A 5,589-nucleotide genomic window follows, 5' to 3' on the forward strand; every position below is an offset into this window, starting at 1 on the left:
ATGGAGCAGAGGTCATCAGACATCTGTTCCACATGTGCACTTCATGCCAAAATACTTTTTAATCCCAGAGGTAAGGAGAAATCTAAGGATTATATTGTAGTCCTCTCAAAAACAGGTGTTGCTATTGGCTCTGAGATTTTGAAAACCATGATCAAGCTCAAGTTGTCAGCCATTTTTCTCTCCATTTCTGCTCTATTTTAGCTTTGGAATCTCTAAACTCAGATTCCCAAACTAAAGAGGGGAAAAGAAACCAAGACTTTGAACATTTTTTTAAATTAGTTTTTCAAACATGTATACAGTTCCAGTGAGTTTTGTTCCATTGTTTTATTTCCAATCCAAGTGTCCCCATTGCCTTACATGGAGTTCTCCCTGGTTTAAATGTCACAAATACAAAACTGAGCCAAGTGTGTTCCAACAGTAAATTAGAATTAGAACTGGTCTCTGTAATTTACTATGCTTACCAGTATTATTATTTACCATGATTGTTTACATTTTGTCTATATAAAGAATGTAAAGCAGAGCAAAGCTTTTACTCTCTGTCTATTCCTGTGGCACACGTCTACCCATAACAGTAGGTAGAAGACTGAAAGCACCTGCAAGTGGGAAAAGCTTCAGACTAGGCACAAAATACGTGTTTGATAGTAAAAAACCTTTCTTATTTTTTCAAGTTGAACTGACAACTGCAGTGATTCTGAGTGCCTGATGTAAGGTCTATTCAAGTAAACTTCAAAGTCTTTTTACAAATATATTATCTGCCAGCCAGCAGCATTCCACATGACCACACCTCCACACTAGCAAACCATCTGCAAGGTCCAAACTTGCACAAATAGAGCTAATTTTTCTTTGCTGCTAGGGAGGTTAATCCAATGGCATCAAACTGAGAGGACTTCAGAAATCCTGCAGGGCATTTCTTTTTCTTTCAGACTCATGTTTGCACTCAGCTTTATTTATTTGAGAGAAATACCTTTCCAAAAGCAACCTGCTTGCATTTTACATTGAGACAACATGGTGACTGCTGTAACTACAAAGGCTACAGGCTGTCTCTGTCCTGCTGCACAGGGCCAGGCTTCCCAAGAGCCCCACAGTCAGCTACAAGGTCATTTGTCATATAAGGCCCTTGTTCCCATTGTTCTGGAAAAGTGGACTTTTTCCTGATAAGCAATAATCCCTGCTAAGGTGGATAACCAAATCATGGTGTTTGCTAGTGTAGCTGACAGCTTAAAGAAGTAGCAACATTTTGTATGTAAGAGAAATAAGGATTATTTTTTCTTCACTAATGATCAAGCAGTATAGAAACACAGCAGAGGATACATGAAAGAGGGTTTCATGGTCCATGATATTATACAGAAGTCATGATGCTGTTTCAATGACTAGCTTGAGCTGTTCTCCATTGAATCACTCCTAAGAGGGCAGGTTGAATACCTGGCTGTATTTGAGGGAGGTCATTTGCTGTGCATCCACTTTACCTTGGCAGGCCTGTCAGGCACAAGTCTGTCATGGGTCGATGCATTGGCTTGCTGCATCTCAATTACAACCATTGATTTTCGTTGGGGTTGGTAATGGTGCACAAAATTGTTTGACTTGGAGAAGCTAATGGAAATACAGAAGAACTATCTATCAGGATATTTTCAGCTGATTTTTAAAGGCCTTCACCCTCCCTGTAAGTTATTGAAGAAATGTCCAAGTAGTGCGATGAACACAGAGCTGCTGTTGAGCTTCCATGCAGAAAAAATCAGGCAAATCTGTGTGTCCAGCCTAAGCATGTAAGGACTGGAAGCCATCTTTGTTCTGTCTTTTCCCCTGAATTTCTCATTTACAGATTCAGGAAGCCAAAAGGAAATGGAGCACCTGAGCCATCATAGGAAGCGGAGGTAACCCAGGGCAGAAGGCTGCAGAATGGTTTCCAGCAGCAGCAGTTAAAGATGGTTCAGCTGGTGCACATGGTAGAACATTCCCCTTGCTCTATCAGGCTACAGCTACATCTCCTGTCTGAATTAACAGCCTCTGGCATATGGAATAGTAGTAGTGCATTAATAAGTACATTTTCTTATGTTAGTTTTTATTTCATCTTGATTCTAAATGCTGTATAATCTAAAAGTTACTGATGTTGCAATTTTCATTTGTCTTAGTAATTTTCAGAAAAATATTCCCCCGGGGGTCACTCATGAGGGAACATGTTGAGTACCAGGCTGTATTTGGAGAACCGATGTGTTTTTAAACTCCTGATCCTGGAAAGTCAGCCTGTTATTCAGACAATCTGTTCTGGTTCTTCAGGCCAAATAGGACACTGCTTTCAAAGGCTTTGCTGAGATCTGAAGGCACCTATTCATTATGTGTGAGGAACACAGTCCACTTGACTCCTGTTTGTTAGCTATCTTCCTGCAGGGTTTCCCAGGTAGTTTTACACTTTAGAGGCACATGATCAGCCAGAGTAAGAGAGGGTGGCAGTTTAACACTTTCCAAAACAGAACTGCCTCTTACCAAATAATCATCCCAGGGTGATATTCCCCACACTTTCCTGTTTCCCCTACTTTGGAGTTATTTTCTTTAGTATTTACAGACCTCCTCTTTTCTGCAATCATGACTAAATAAATTATTTTCCTTCCTGATGTAGGAATAGTTATTACTGTTTTAAAGACAGGATAAAAAGATACTGACAGATTAGGGCACCTATCCAGCAAAACACTTAAGCACTTACATAACCCAAGGCACATAATAACACCACCATAGGACTGCTCACTTGTTCCAGGTTGTGCAATCTTGAAGGATTTACTGAGCCGGGGCCTCCCGGTGTGCCGGAGGGCTCCGAGGCTTGGCTCCCTCACTCTGCAGCCACCAGCCTCTCCATGCACTACCTCTGAGCAGCCACGCTATTCTGCCAGACCTAGAGCAAACATTAGCCCTGATTTGCGCCCAGTCAGCTCCTTTTTTGTCAGCATATAAAGCCAAAGAGATGAATAGCTCATCCTCAAACTCACTATTAAAATTCATGCAAAAAGTAGCTAGGACTTTATTTCTCATTAAATCCAGAGCTGATTTCCCCTGCTGTTTTAAACTGTAATCAGTATTAGCACAGTTCAAAACTCAGTCAGTTTCTTTCTTTCTCAATTATCACATCCAATAGCAAAGATTCTTCATCTTGGAATTATTGGATGATTTTGATGATGGTGCATTTTGCAGAGAATGCAGCTCCCACTCCTGCAGCGGATGGGTATGCTCTGCTAGCAGGAATAAACACACATTTCTGTCAATGAAGAAAACAGGAATAGCTATGAGTTTATTAAATTAGGGCACTGAACTGTTGAGAGAAAGAGTAATTTTTTTCTTATAATAATCCCACTTTTGAGAACCTCTGCCAATCTTTCCACTGGACTGATGAAAAGATGAATTCTGCTGACTTGAATAATTTGAAAGTAAATGATGATTCTGGTGTACACTGGCTGGCAGAGGGAACTGTTTATATAATTCTGGGCTTGCTAATAACCCTCTTCATAGCTAGAAATGGTGCCAGGAAAGCTGCTGGCTATGTAAAAATGCTCTCCCATTTCCTTGCCTTTATTGTTTTCTGTCACAGTTTGTTTTTTTTTAATTAGTACGTGAACTATTTTTAGTGTCTAGAGACAGAAATGTATTGTTCAGACTAAAATGAGGCCAGGTACCATGAAAATATTTTCAGGGAGAAATATTAGGAGGCAGTTTATCTTTGGCTTTTATCACTGTGTGCAGTGAAAGTTTGCCTGCTTAGTCCAATTAGTTACAGCCATGTCGCTTCACGTAAGTGAATGTGGTTGTGTCAGTGCACAGGGCAGATTTTGTCTCTCAAGCTGCAGAGGAATACTCTAAACCACACACAACTAGAATCTGTAGAATCTCGAGCATTCTGATTTTTTTTTTCCATGCAAATTCCATGCATATCTTGAGCGAATTAAACTTTTCAGTCAGATGATGACTTAAGCAAATGTGAAGTTTGATAAAGCATCTCTTTGTAACTCATCTAATCAGCTCTAAGAGATCTTCAAGTCCTTGCATTGCAGACAGACTAGCTGCACTGAGTTCTACCCTTATGTGTCCACACACCTGTGTGCACCATGCAGGTAAAGGTGCAGCAAGTGTTTGTGACCCACTAATTCAGCCTGGAAGAAATAGAAAATACTCCTCCATATGCAACAGTCTCAGCTGAGAGACAAAATGTGAAGCCCAGCCATATCAGTTCCCTTCAGAATTTCAAATCAAGCTCAGTCTTGACCATTTTCTTTATGGTTGCCCGAAGCCCAGTCCCACACCAGCCAATCATTAAATTTCTCTAATGTGATGAGGGCTTTATTACCAGGGTAGAGCTTATCTGTGTGGAAGTATTATCCACAATGGGAATCAGAGGAGAAATCCACAGGAAATAGAGAGTTTATCCAAAGAACCAAGTTCCTCCTATACTCCAAATATGACTGCATTCTTTGATTTTGCCTAATTAAAAAGAAGCATATCTATTTACCAAAAAGATCCACAAAAGCTATGAAAATAAGTCACTCCAATGTACAGACTTGCATTTAAAAAAAGATAGCTATTACCCATGTTGTTAAACACACCTGTGAAAGTTTATCCAACACTAGGGTGACCAGAAAAGCAAGACATGTCAAATTTAGAATCTATCCTTGCTGCATATATGAAATGGGTCTTGATAGTATTTTCATTAAAAGAAAACAAGTATTTCAGAAGGAGAGAAAAAAAATCTCCTGTCATCTGTCATCAGTGCAATGCAAGCTTTTAACACTTCACCAGATAATTCCCTTGCAGAGGCAGATGACTTGCAGTTAAAGTAGCTCTGCTTTGCCAGTAGCAGGTATTTTCAGGTTGAGGCCCTAAAATATTCCATTAGATGCACTGACCTCTGCAAAAAGAGCTTTAGTTTAGAGACCAGAAATAATGGACAAGTCACCAGATCCTACAATAATCCCAGTAGCTTTGTTTTCATGTGTCCAGCTGTGTTTTCAGCCTCCCATCCTTGAATCCTGCCAGCAGCATAACTACCAAACCTGCTGTAATTCACTGGTGACCTTCAGCCAAAATGAGACAGGGCTGCATGGAGAGAGAAAAGAGGGCAAGGGATGAGCCTCATAACTTGGCTTGGCTGGAGGATCTGCTTTAGATCTGCCACAGCCAACTCTGGTCATTCATTACCGCAGGATTGGAGTCTCCTTTTCTGCCTGAAAGTACCAGGGCCAGGACCTGAAGTCGTCAGGGGATGTGTAGGTGCCTCAGCAGTAGAGAGAAGCTCAGAAATAATGCATAGTCCAACTCTTAGCACTTTTTTCTTATGTTCAAACCTGTCTTGATAGCAATAGCCTTTGACTAAGCTGCCACAAAACCACAATACGTGCATGTGGTAAAAAATTAGCTTAATCAGCCAAAAAACCAGTTAAACTTTCAGGCTTGCAGCAAGATCTAGTGTAGGAAGATCACTGCATTACCACCAAGGCTTCTTTCAGGAAATTCCCTGCAGGTGTCCTTGGGACTGCATTGCCCACCAAACTGCCTCCTACCACCTTCTCCACGTGGCTCCTTCTGTCTGTGGCATGTCCAGGCACTGCCCCA

Source organism: Ammospiza nelsoni, chromosome 1, assembly GCF_027579445.1.
Source record: "Ammospiza nelsoni isolate bAmmNel1 chromosome 1, bAmmNel1.pri, whole genome shotgun sequence".
Taxonomy (NCBI): Eukaryota; Metazoa; Chordata; class Aves; order Passeriformes; family Passerellidae; genus Ammospiza; species Ammospiza nelsoni.